Source organism: Danio rerio, chromosome 4, assembly GCF_049306965.1.
Source record: "Danio rerio strain Tuebingen ecotype United States chromosome 4, GRCz12tu, whole genome shotgun sequence".
Lineage (NCBI taxonomy): Eukaryota > Metazoa > Chordata > Actinopteri > Cypriniformes > Danionidae > Danio > Danio rerio.
In genome coordinates, this window is record NC_133179.1 from 54,451,214 (window position 1) to 54,465,112 (window position 13,899).

The 13,899-nt window shown below is 36.8% G+C and overlaps 1 protein-coding gene, 1 long non-coding RNA gene and 4 other non-coding genes across 11 annotated transcripts in view; 3 read left to right on the forward strand and 3 right to left on the reverse strand.

The window, feature by feature from the left end:
* Positions 1 to 13,899, reverse strand: part of LOC103910797 (uncharacterized) — a 1,018,570-nt gene that overhangs the window by 243,831 nt on the left and 760,840 nt on the right. The gene's annotated exons all lie outside the window — the stretch shown is intronic.
* trnay-gua (transfer RNA tyrosine (anticodon GUA)) lies at positions 29 to 115 on the reverse strand. Its single transcript is given in 2 exon segments — positions 29 to 64; positions 79 to 115. It is a non-coding gene; the product is annotated as a tRNA-Tyr (tRNA).
* On the reverse strand, positions 204 to 275 carry trnae-uuc (transfer RNA glutamic acid (anticodon UUC)). The gene has a single exon. It is a non-coding gene; the product is annotated as a tRNA-Glu (tRNA).
* Positions 3,674 to 3,746, forward strand: trnar-ucg (transfer RNA arginine (anticodon UCG)). The gene has a single exon. It is a non-coding gene; the product is annotated as a tRNA-Arg (tRNA).
* On the forward strand, positions 4,596 to 4,668 carry trnar-ccg (transfer RNA arginine (anticodon CCG)). The gene has a single exon. It is a non-coding gene; the product is annotated as a tRNA-Arg (tRNA).
* On the forward strand, positions 9,896 to 13,113 carry LOC101885885 (uncharacterized). 2 transcript variants are annotated; one of them, XR_012402742.1, is made up of 3 exons: positions 9,896 to 9,964; positions 10,361 to 10,438; positions 12,670 to 13,113. It is a non-coding gene; the product is annotated as an uncharacterized lncRNA (long non-coding RNA). The 2 variants fall into 2 exon arrangements; XR_001798982.3 differs by lacking the exon at positions 12,670 to 13,113 and adding an exon at positions 11,284 to 11,341.

Below are 13,899 nucleotides of genomic sequence, written 5' to 3' on the forward strand. Positions count from 1 at the left end.
AAGAAAGCGGCTCTGAGCACAAAAGATGTCCTTCGAGCCGGAGTCGAACCAGCGACCTAAGGATTGCCATCATCCTACCTACAGTCCTCCGCTCTACCAACTGAGCTATCGAAGGCTTACAGGTTAGTTCCACAACCACATCCTATAAGGTAGCTGCAGTCCGACCGCTGGCCAAAAAGGACAGAAGCAAAAGCACTCAAGCCTTCCCATACCGGGAGTCGAACCCGGGCCACCTGGGTGAAAACCAGGAATCCTAACCGCTAGACCATATGGGAACTGCCACTTTGGAAAGCCAGTCTTGGCACAAACTCCAGTTCATTCTGATCACTGGCAAGTCCCTGCTCAGCTTGCACAAGTGCCACTCATACACTTACGCACTCTCTCATACACAGTTTCTTAGTTTCCATAACCGAGAACCTTCTGATCCGTAGTCATAAGCGCTAACCTTTGTGCCACCGTCACTCTGTTCAGCAGCTTGTTAGCACATTGCTTGGCGCAAGGACAAGGCTCTGTCAACCCGGAGTTCCTTCACCACACATTCTGCTTTGTTTTTATGGCAAGAGGTTGTGTGGATGGGATGCTCTTACAGGATTCCTGACAGTCCCTCCATAGAAGACCTGAGATCCAGGGTCGGAGACTCTCTCCTCTCCAAGAGGAGGTTAAAAGCAATGGTTTCTTTTGTGTCTGTGTGTCAGAGCGCTTAGGTGTTGCTGCAGCTCAGAGACCTACAAGTGGAGGAGATTACACTGCAAGTTGCCTGGATGACCTCTAAGTGGTAGGCACTTATGCCGCACGTAGGCTGGGTTTGCGATTGATGTAGCTGTAGTAGACATTCATAAAAATAAAAAAAATATATAAACTGCTTACTCTGAGGTTGTGTTTAGGGTTGGGGTAGGAGTAAAATTGAATAAAACACAGCAGGTTACCGTGAGGTTGGGCCTAGGGCTGGGGTAGGTGTGATTTTAATAAACTGCGATAGGTTGTATTCTGTGCCATGTACGAGACATTGAATCAATGAAACCCACATGGAGGTTTGTTACTGTGAGGTTGGGTTAAGAGTTGGGGTAGGTTGGGAGGTTGATAAAACACAGCAGGAAACTGTGAGGTTGGGTTAAGGATTGGGGTAGGTTTGACATTCAAACATAACTGGTTGGACGCAGTGTCTTGTACAAGACATTAAATGAATGAAAACTCCAGGAGGTTTTTACAGCCCACTTGGAGCTCAAGTCTCACCCGCTTGGTGCTGACCAGGCCATTTGGAGCAGGCTCCGATTTCTATTTATACCTTTCTCAGTCAGGTAACTTCCTTTTCAGTAGTATGAGCGTCTGCACTGTGTGGCATATTTGCCGACATATAACAGAGACGGAAACATTGCTCACACTTGTCTGAGGTGGTCATTTTGACTGCAATCTTGTTTTAGGCTGGCACTTTGTTTTTGAATCTTGTCGGCTTTCCGAATGCGTATCTGTGCTGCAGTAGAACGCCTTAGCCTCACAGCAAACATTTTGGTCTACAAGCTGTCACTGCTGTCTTCCCAGGAGAGTGGCTGTACTGGTTTCTTCTGGAAGTTCTGAGGGATGTACGGGACCAAGACATGAGAGCAGTTGGGGCAGACTTTGAACCCAGGGGAGCACCCCACAGGCTCTGTGCTGGCAGCCCCAGAAACTTGATCCACTCCAAAGTAGAACCAAACAACTCTGGCAGGGGCAAACTGCAACTGCAGTGCACTGACTGAGAGCAATGCAATAAATCCTGAACGAGCCAGCCAAAAGTCGAATCTAGAATCTTCTGATCCGTTGTCAGAAACGTTATCCATTGCGCCACTGGCACACACTGTGCAAGGAGTGCTCAGTAGCATGCTGTTTGGAAAGAGCACATGGCCCGGTAAACATGGAGTTCCTTCAACGCATGCTGTGCTTTGTTGTCATGGCAAGTTGTGGTGTCGATAGGATGCTTTTACACAGAGCATGTGACAGTCCCTCCGTAGAAGAACTTTGAACCAGGCTCTGAGACTTTCTCTTCTCTAGAAGGAGGTTGCAAACATTAGAGTTATTTTTGTCAGAGCAGCTGCAGCACACCTGGGTGGAGGCCCATAGCTAGGCTAGAGGGCAACCTTTAGCCAGGCCTTCCCTGGTGGTCTTGTGGTTAGGACTTAGTGCTCTTACCGCTGTGGCCTGGGTTCAATTCCTGGTCAGGGAGCTTCCTTTTCACCTCTATGGTAAACTTTGAGCAGTGTTGCCGATGATCTCTTCACGAAAGCAGCTCTGAATGCAAAAGATGTCCTTCGAGCCGCACTGTAAGACGTAATAAGACACACTCTGGCACAGACATCCAGTCTGCACGCTGGAATACACACTATTATCTCATGGTTAAGACGCAGCTTCAAAATTTAGTTTCAAACCGGAAGTACAAATTTGCTTGAAATAACGCAAAAACAACCAATTTACACTTTTTAGTGAAATATTTGTGTCCTAATAGTGTTTTTAGCAGTGTGGGACACATATACGACTGTCAACAGCTCAAAAAATGTGTTTTGGAGTTTCGTGACCCTTTAAGGTACAAATGGTAGAAAAAATACACACATGAAAATCTTACTTTGTTTTTCTTTTAACTAAGTATATTTTTATATGTTTTGTCTCAAATTATTTTATGTAGGACACAAATGCCTCAAATGCAGCTTTAACATCATTGGAATAAATTATATTTTAACATATTCAAATGGAAAAGTTAACATATTAAAAAGGAATAATTATTTACAAGGTTACTTTTATATCTGCATTTTTATAAACTAAAGCAGTTTTGTCCCAAACCTTTGAAAAATACTCCATGTTGTCTTTATATTTTTAGATGCTTCATTTATTACTGATTTTACTTTATGCTTTCAAAATATGTAATTATGCAGTTGAAGTGATATTGTGCTATTTTGCTACATAGTAGAAGTGAACTAGTTTTGTTTTGTGTTAAAGCCACAATGGCCCTGTATAAAAGTGCTTTACTGGGACCTTATAGGCACATTTTGTGCCTGGACTCAACTTAGTATTAGTGGGACCTAACTATTTTGTTAATTACTAAATGCCCACAGAGCATGCTCATAGGACATACTTCTGACCCAGATAGTATACCTATACTTCGCCCATTGTGGCTATATACACTCCACTTTGTGTGGACTTGCTATGGGCCCAAAGTGAACTTCTGTTTCGAGTGGGCCAGCCCACAGTTTGGTCTAGTGACATTGTATATGTTTTTGGTATAGACATGTTTCTTTGGAAATTTGTGCAGTAATACTGTACACTCAAGTACATGAAGGTGAGCTTTAGCAAACAGCATAATACATTCAAAACTATTGTATAAAAATAGCATATCTTATAAAAAAAGCATATCTTAATTAAGATATAAATTGGATCTCATTGAAATACTGTAGAAATTATCCAAAAGGATTTTTATGTATTGTACTATAAAACAATCCTATAGGAATGGTTCCAAAATATGATCAAAATTCTAATTGAATTCCTTCAAAGAAATCCTATAAGATGCTACTTTTTTTGTCTGTTTGGCAGTGCCACAAAAAAATTCTGTGAAACCGGTCCAATCTACTTTTCTGTTCATGTTGTTTTTTGTTATGTGCGTCAGCAACTCCCTGGATGCGTATTACAGTTCACAGGCAGTAAAAACGGCCCAGTGGCCTAATGGATAAGGCACCAGCCTTCGAAGCTGGGGATTGTGGGTTCAAGTCCCACCTGGGTTGTCTTTGATGCAGTTCTTATTAAGTTGGCTATGCAGCACAATCCAGTGTGACCTTCAAAAAGCTAGGTTCATACCCTTAAGTCAAAAAAACATGAAAATGGAAAACTCTTCAGAAAAGCTATTTTTTCATTAGGTGTACACACCAGATCGTCTGAAAGCAATAGGGATCCTAAAGTGCTGCTTTCTGAGTTACAAGAACTTCATGAGTCATACAACAGATATAACAAATGCTAGTATTGGCCCAGTGGCCTAATGGATAAGACATCACCCTTTGAAGCTGGGGATTGTGGATTCAAGTCCTTTTCGGGTTGTGTTTGTTGGGTTACATTTAAGTTGTGTGAAAAAATCCTGGCTAGTGTACTCAAATCTTAGGTGTGATGATCTGAGGACAATGGTTAGCTTCGAATTCTCAGACTTGCTGCACACTTCAGTTAAGATTCATCCAATCTTGCTCCAGTCTCACTGTCACATTACAAACCTAAAAGGTTCTGCTCTAGTAATGGAGATCTTGACTTCAAGTACCCCGTGGCTCTCAACTAACAAACTCATGTTAGGTGGATGATGATGAAATGCAAACAAGAAAATAGCTGCAGAAAGCTTGTGATTTTAAGTTAATGAGAGTGGCCTTGACTGGAATTTGAAACTCTCAAGACCAGTCGCACTATACGCTAGAACCATACCCCAGGACCAAAGAGACGCGAATGTGAAAGATTGCAGAAAGAAAATGTTTGTCCATTAGTTCTTATTTGACAGAATGCAAACTTTCATCGAGTTTCTAAAGTGCAGTTTTCCATGCGGTGGCATCTTGTTGAAGGCATACAAGAGATCTTTGATAAAAGAGTGGTGATTTGGCCTTGTGGCCTAATGGATAAGGCATCAGCCTCCGGAGCTGGGAATTGTGGGTTCAAGTCCCACCTGGGTCGTTTTTGAAGGTCTCACTTCAACTTGGGAGCAATGGTTGTTGGATAAAACACAGTAGCTGTGAAAACCTTCTTGAGATGTGTTTGTGTGTCATTAACTTCCTTCATTGTCATCCATATTTCCTGTTATGACTAAAAGGGTACTCTGTGCTTACATATAAAGCTGGTGGGTTTTTCAAGATCCATAAACAAATCTAATAACCAAACCATTGCCACTGCTTTTTTAGTCTGTATTGTACATGTTAAAATGATTTACAGTAGGTGAGAGTTCAATGTGGCTATTACCGCCGCCGCTTTAAATGGACAAGCACAAGTTTTTAATGTATGACCGCAGTCTTTGAATATGCCGCCAGAGGGCACAAAGGGATGCGAACAGACAGAAATAGCCTATACAGCAGCTGTAAATATGCTACTGTTCTTATAAATAAAGATGAAACGATAAAACAAAGCATTATAATTCCTTCATTAATCATTAAACATTTGTTAACACACTTTATTATTATTGTAAACTTGTTAAGTGCAATGAGGATTTATTTTGGAAAGTAGAATTGAAGAAATAAAAGACAACTCAAATATAAGCACAAACATTCAGAACAAATAAGTAGGCCTAAATAAATAAATAAAGCCGTCTTTTAGCCTAAATATAAAAAGATGTTGTTTGCTATTTTGATAGAACTAGGACAGTCATTTAATAAGCTTTTTCATTTATATCTTCATTTACATTTTTACTTATGTTTTCGTTGTTGATTAAGCATAAAAATAAATTGACCTACCTCAAGCAGATCACTAAAAGTATAAAAAAAATAATAATTTTGCCGCAGGACATAAATGAAGTCCCGCAAGTTTATTTTTAATAATTTAGTTGTAGTTCAGTTCATTTTTTTTTCAAAACGTCAATGTTCTCCTTTAAAGTATAATTGTAGTTTTGTTTTTTTGTTTGGTTTTTTACTTGTAGTAATGGCTCAGTATCTTTGGAATTTTAATTTCAATTTTTAGTCACCTTGCGTGTGAAATATAATTTGCGCATAACCGCGTAAAAAGAAGAAAAAGCTGTCAAAAGTTAGAACTAATTCATCCAAATTAGCCATATTAAAATACAGCATGTATGTTAATACAGGCAGAGTGTAAACAAACTCAGGGTAAGGCTAAATTATGCACTTTTCTTTTAAGGCAAGATTTGCGGTGAACCAAGAAGAGGTTTTACCAACCACTTATTTACAAATATTATATGTCAGTCATCGTGCTCATGAGTCGATATGTTGCCTTTTTATAGCCTACACGCTACTATGGTGTATAATAATGTTTGGTGGAACAGTAAATTGGTTTACCAACTTGAATTTGGAATCGGGCCAGCCGAGTTGATTTCAGAAAATAATTTTTTTATTATACATATATATTATTATATTATTAAATTACCGCTATTTTGGAGACCATGCGCTTCTTCACCCTTGTAGGGTCCACCCAGGTGGTCCAATGACTGTATCCACTGGGGGATGAAGGTTCACTGCATGTTCGGTCTTTCCAGTGCACAATGTTGATTTATATTAAACTTAGCTCATATCTGACTCCAATTTTAGTATGAGGTGGTTTGGAATATTAATATATTTATCCTCGTTTTATCTGACTCCAATTATAAAACATTGATAAGATTATTTTGTTTCCTTTCACATTATTTTAGATTATGATTGAATATTCTTTTGATTTGTTATTATACCTTATTCTCATTTACTCAGATTCCTATAGCATCTCGAGTCTTGCACCGGCCGGGTATACAATCTCTTAATACAAGCTTGTCTATGACGGCAAATCAATGCCAATATTAATCGAGCGCAGCGGTGTTTGCGCGCGAGGAGAAGCGAACCGTGAGCAGATTACAGGTCTACACGCGAGAAAACTACAGCTCGCGAGCGCATAGGGGATCTTCTCGCGCGCGCTCGACTGATCCAGCGCGAGAAAACAAGTCCCGCGCGCGCACTATAGGCTCGTTTGACTTGGCCAAAATCTGCGCAGAATCGATCACCGGTGATCACCGCAAGATGCATGCCGGTTAGAAATGTGTCCGCCTTGCCTTCGCCTCGCTCTGATGTCACGCTGACGTGCGCCAAAAAACTCTCGCGATCGCGAGGCAGGTACCTCGGATAGAGCAGTCGGCCGCAGTTGCTCTCAAAAGACTGCGTTACCAAAAGCATGATGGGAAACGACTGGCTGACGACACAGCTTAATGCTGATTGGATGAGACTGACACATTACACTTTATTATCTTGTTTTACTAAGGTTTATACCTACCTGGATTTGTTGAATACCTTTTTTTGTATTTACGTTGATAATTAAAAAAAAGTCATACAGAGCATTACATATGGTTATTTATTTAGATTTACACGCAAACAAAAACAAAACACATCTTTGTAAAACATAACGTGACCTATCCAATATAACTAAATGTTACTAATAAATCATTAGGATGTGTGTGTGCTGTATTTTATTTCTCTCTCAGTTTTACTTTTTGTATGTTTGTGTGAATTTTGTATTGTAATTTTTAAGCAGCATTATTCCATGTCAATCCAATATATACATATATTCAGAAATACAAAGGTAATCAGACTGTTTTGTCATTATGCCTCATCTTTGTGTGGTTTCATATGAGAAGTGAAAAGGGTGTAGTAAACAAGACACACACACATATGTATATGTATATGTAAGTGGAGTCAAAAGTCATGTTTAATAGACTAAGAACATTTCCACAGTTTTTCCTACAGTCTAATAGTTTTTATTCTGAAGAAAGTCTTGGGCTGTTTATTTTAGTCTGGCTGGAGTAAAAGCAGTTTATATAGACCAAATAAGCTTGTCAATGTAATTAACCCCCTAAGAATTTATTTGTCATGACCCGTCACTCAAAAGCATCTTGCTATGGCTACTTCTATTATAATGTTGCCAAATTAGGTTTCTTGAAAGTTTTCTTGCTGTATAAGCTGTTTATTTTGTTATTCTTTTAATGTTTGTTGAATATACAGAATTACATTTTAAATACACCCTTTTACTTAATGAGCTGTTCATCTTTTGTAATTCTCTTGTAAAACTGTGATATTTCTATTGCATCCACTCCCATATTAAAAATGCTATAGTAATGTATATGTAGTGCTTTTGAACCATGTTATAAAATAGCCTATTTAAATTTTATAGTTGCTCTGGTATCACAACAACTATAAACACAACCCAATACTGAAAAAACATGTTCAAAATGCAATAATATTTACTAAAAATCACCATAGTATTTTTTCATGAGGTCATTCGTCTGCGATAAAAAACGCGAACGAGATCTCCGCCACTGGTGACGTTTCCAGGTGGCTAAACAGCGAGATTCAGCAGGTGTCCGACTTCTGATGTAATTTTTGAGCCCTCCTCTTATTGCGCACGCCTGCTCTCGTTTACAATGCAGCCAAGGCGAGGCGCACCTCAAACGAGCCTATTATAATCTGTGCGCACGATGGACGCTCTCGCGAGCGAGGTCATATGGCAAGCCGAAGGTATCGGAAATACACTATTAATCAATCGCGTTTACAATTAAAACGCCGCATTAAACGGCGCTAATACCATTTCAAACGCCGCTAAAAACGCCGTTCTGATTGCAAACGCCGCAAATAACGCGCGTAAACCTGTAAAAAAACGCCATTTTTAACGCCGTTTTAGTGTTAGTAAAAAGCGCGGCTTATGACGCGTTCCGCTTGCCACAAAACGCCGTTTAAAACGCCGTTTTAACCCCACTGAAACGCGCGTTATAAACGGCGCTTTCCTGAAGTATAATGAACCACTCCCGCTGATTTCCACAGCCAGTAAGCTTGAGCTGCTCTCACCCAATCAACGATGAACAGAACCAGACAAGACTAATTCACCACTGATCGTAGCACTCTGAACTGATAGCAAATGCTTATTTACAAAGTACCTTTTAACATAGATAGATTCCACGTCTTTATGCTTGTTAATGTTCATTTTAGATAGATGGCATCAGCAGAAATGTATTTTTGGAAGTGCCTTGGCAAAAGTGACCGGGCATGTTGTTGTAACCCTTATTTCTGGCTGTTTACAGACCATTCTCTCCAACGTGGGCATCGCAAATAAACGCTGGATACCAGGGTGATAATTCGTTTCTTTTATTTAATCTGGAGCATCGACATAACATTCACAAACAACATTACAACAGCATTGCATCTGCCGAATTCCTCCACTTCCTTTTTTCCCTCTCTCTCCTGCTTTCCAGTGCGCCTCCCTTAAAGGAGCCGGAGCACAACAATAACTTTCTCAACTAACACATATTAAACATTGTAACAGACATATTGAACGTAAATAGTTTAAGTAGATTCAATAACATTTTTACAGTTAAGTATTAATTAGCAAAATATAAATTAAAATAATGAATAAAATATAAAGTTACATTGACGTTACATTGACATAGCAGGTCTATGCAAACGCAAACTGACTTAATACTATTAGGGCTGCATGGGCAACATCAGTTGGAGGGCTAATGCAGATTTTAGCTCCAGCCCATCAAGCTCCTGCCAGCTTTAGTGGTCTTGAATACGTTGGTTAGCTTGTTTGGGTGCGTTTGATGTGCGTTATAGCAAAACTCCACAATGCCATCCCTGACAGGCCCTGCGCCAGGGGCATTTTAATAGGGCAGACCTTATGACTGATTTTGGACCCTCTTGTTCCTTTCATTTAGGCTATTTATGTACTTATTTGTTATTACTTTGCATTGCTGCCCAAGTTACTGACTTAAGGCAGTATTATATACTTTTATAGTAATAATAATACGCACAGTTTCATTATTACATCAATGAATTAGGTAGTGCAACGATGCTGTTTATATAAATGAGACAGATCTTTCAGCGCCAAACAAGTGCTTTACATTATTTTATTCTCCTTATTTATTTTCGTTTTATTTCAAATAATAAGTGTTAAAAGTTTTAAGTAAAGACATCAAACTATGCCCACACATGCAAGCTAACCCGGTTAGACTATATTCTATACCGGTATAGTGAAATCAGCATAACACAAAAAAATACGTTTAAAAATAAAGATTTAAAATTAAATGCCATTATTTAAATTGTTTTTAAATTGTTTAAATGTTTATGTAAATGCTGCGTTCAGGCTGCATTACTTTAAAGTGTGCATTACGGAGCCTTATTCTAGCACTGCAGCAGAGAGCGTTGTCATGGAAATGGAGCAACGACACGACACGACACGACACGACCCCTGACCGTCAACAGCACTTCTCTCATGCGGCAGTTTTCACTAATTTCAGGTAAGTTTAGTCGCTAAAATCATGCAAATGTTACATACAACTGTTTCCGACACCTTTCTTACTGACAATTGACATGTTTCAGTTGAATATGTATTTTATAGAGACGGTTGTGTCTTTGGAAAAAGTCCGTTAGCATCTTAGCAGAGGAAACGTTAGCATTAGGCTACTAGCTCTTGTTTATTCAAGTTTTGGCTTTTAATTACATCTTTATGTGTACATGAGAGGTTTGTCAATGTTTTATTGGAGGTAGTCTACTTTATTTATCCTAAAATATGCACTTTACTGTCAAGGAGAGCAAATTAAAACGTTAAAGTTAGTACACATGTGTTAACTTACTTTGATATTTCACAGTAATGTAAACTAATATTGATTTCAAAAAGTGCTCTGTTGTTTCAGGAGTGACAAAATTGCCCCTACAACAAAATAGAAGAGCCAAGATGAAGGGAGCTGATCACAGAGATGGAGGAAACACAGGTAAGACTATAATAAACTGTTAAATAGATTCATTTGCATTTTTCATAATAAATCCCTATATTATCATGCATCTGATACATGTCTTGATTGCAGTTATTTTAAGGTTTTGACATGCAAACGTAAATGAGTGGTTTTAAACAAATTTTTACTTTGCTTTTCTCAAAGCTGAATTTACAGCACCAGTGCTCCAGTCCAAAATGTAATATTGTATTTATAATTTGCTGCTGATCAAGCAATATTTCTTATTTTTATTATGTTTTGTTATTTCAGAATTCATTAATGAATAGAAAGTTTAAATTGAACAGTATTTGAATCAAAAATCTTAACTCTTTTCTGATCAGTTTTATGCATCCTTGTTTAATAAGCATGCATTTCTTAAAAAATCTCACTGACTGCAGTAGTATACATGACCGTTTAAGGTCTAGGGTCTATTCAACAATAAACAATACATCCTGGAAAAAAAGAAAATAGCTTACACAAGTATTTGCCATCACATCTGTTTTTAACATTCATAATAATCAGAAATGTTTCTTAAACAGCAAATCAGCACCATTTGATAATCAACATATTAGTTCAGTCTTAAATGCTAAATCAACATCTTAGAATGATTTCTGAAGGATAAAGTGACATAAGATTTAAATAATGTTGCTGAAAATTCAGCTTTAAATTACAGCCATGAATTACATTTTAGGATTCACATTTAAAATATATATTTTTAGGTCCCTTACACTTAAACTCATTCTTAAGCCCAAAAATTAATATAATTTTTTTGGTACATGCATGATGCACAACTCATATTCATTTATGTCATGTCTTTTTTTCTCATTTTCTTTTGTTTTCAACAGCATCTTAAAAGGGGCCCAATGGTTCTAGAGCCAATCAGCTGCTGAACATATTTATATGCAAGTAAAGTTTTGACTGACTGCCAGACAGTAATGAGCAAATGACAGTGTGTGTCAGAGTGGCAGTTCTTTAAAACAAAGATCTGGAAACTGATGTAGATTTCAATTCAAAATGTATTTATTTTGAAATATTCATAATGCTTTGAGATATGTTCCCTTTATGCACTAGATGTCCATGTTAAAAATTCCATGCATTAACTCTCCTCAACCAGATCACTTCTGAATTTAACTGTGGTTAAATTGCACTGCAAACACAAAAGCTCTAAAATACCAATACAATACAAATAGTGCAGAGCACAACAGAATAAGTTACGAACCTGGCTGCAATCCTGTGCCACTGTTTCAATTTTGACATGTTGATTTGTCAATTTTTTTACTGACTCTTTACAGTTGTTCTGCAAATATCCTTCAATAAGTAAATATCCATCAGAAGTAGTAAATGATATTACAATAGACTGACACTTTGACGTTTTTCATTTTTTATTTTAAATGTTTGCAAACAGATCATTGCCATTCATATCTGTAAGATGATTTAGACATTCTTAGCTGCAAATAAATGTATACTATAAGCATTTATGTAGCACTATAAAGTAATGTGGACCCACATTGCTTTACAATCTTATCAGAGGTTTCACTTTACATGTTATTTTAAAAACTCATGTAAGCTTAATTTGCACATAAACAGCATGCACCATTAAATATTTGCTAAGGACTGTGGTGTTTTGTGCAGATCTGTTAGTAATATATATTAATGTTAATATTAATAACCTGCAGGAAATTATCCTATTAGAATGATTTTTGAAGAGTCCTCTGACACTGGAGTAATAATGCTGACAAATCAGCTTTGACCTCACATTAATAAATTGCATGGTCACACTTTATTTTGCGGGTCCGTTTGTTGAGTTTAAGTTATACTGCATTTACATGCCAACTAATTCTTATTAGATTATAAGTTGTCTGTTAGGTTAGGGTTGTGGTTAGGTTGGGTTAGTGTAAGTTGACATGTAGTTGCAAAGTTTCTTCTTGTCAGTTTAATGTCTGTTGAAGGAGCAGTATCAGCAGATATTAAGCAGACAGTCTACTAATACTCAGATGGACCATCAAAATAAAATGTTACCAAATACATTTTAAAATGTATTGACATTGAAAATTATTATTTTAAACTGTAAACATATTTTAGTGTTACTTAACTGTAAATTAATTTAATCAATCAAATCAATTCAGTCTTGATGTCCAATAAAAGACAATAAAAATACAAACATTATTGTTTATAGTGACGTAGTTACTGATGATGGACAAAAATGATGACTGATGATTCTGTTATTTCAGGATAAGAAAGAAGCCTGCTACAAGAGAGACATCGGAAGGGAGCCTCCAAGACATTTTTATTAGGATCTGCTAATCATGAGGGGGCAGACAAAAGAAACTGCATTTTCCTTCAGCTTAATATCAGGGGTCGCCACAGCGGAAGAATCTGGATATTACTTTGGCATATGTTTTACACAGCAAATGGCCTCTCAGCTGCAACCCAGCACTGTGAAACACCCATACACTCTCGCATTCACAGACACTTCTACACAATGTTCAAATTCACCTACACAGTATAGCGCATGTGTTTGGACTGTGGTGGAGACCCACACCAAAACAGGGAAAACATGCAAACTCCACACAGTAATGCCAACTGACCCAACCGGGACTTGAACCACCAACCTTTTTGCTGTGAGGTGACAGTCTGAGCCACTGTGCTGCCCCAGTGTAGTTCTTAATAACTTCCAGATATTTTACAGTTTGATTTTGTAATAATAATGTTTACATTTATTGTAATATGTTAATATTTATTCACAATGTAATTATTTTTTGTTACTTATATTAATGTTAAATGTTATATTAATGTTATAATATATTATAATAATAATTATAATAATGTTAAATTATAAATAATAAAAAAAATTATAATGTTATAATGTTTTTTATAGTTTATTTTTATATATAATGATAAGTCTCAAAGTTTGTCTTTATTATAGACAAACTTATTGTTGTATGGGTAACACTTTTCAATAAGGTTGTATGTATTAGTTAATGTTAATGTATTTACTAACGTAACCAATGCATTTATTACAGTATTTATTCATCTTTGCTAATGTTGGTAAATGGTAAAAAAAGTTGTTCATTGTTTTTTCATTTTAATTCACAATTTATAAGCTAAAGTTAACAAGCATGACTTTGGATTTTATTAATGCATTAGTAAATGCTGTACATTAATTATGCTGTACAAGTATTGGTGATACTTAGTTCATATTTAACCCTTTAACATTAACTAATGAAACTACTGTAAAGCGTAATTTTATGTAGTTTATATGCATTTTATATTTATTTTGTTATATTTGTTAACGTATGTGTTTTTGAAACAATTCACCATAATCTAAGTGTTTAACGTATGCTCGTTATGTAGTATTATGAATAAATTTTATAATGATTAAGTATTTTGTACTTGATTTAATTATTGGACAAATTAATATTAAATGCAATTGTACAGGCTAAAACAATATTTAAAAATGA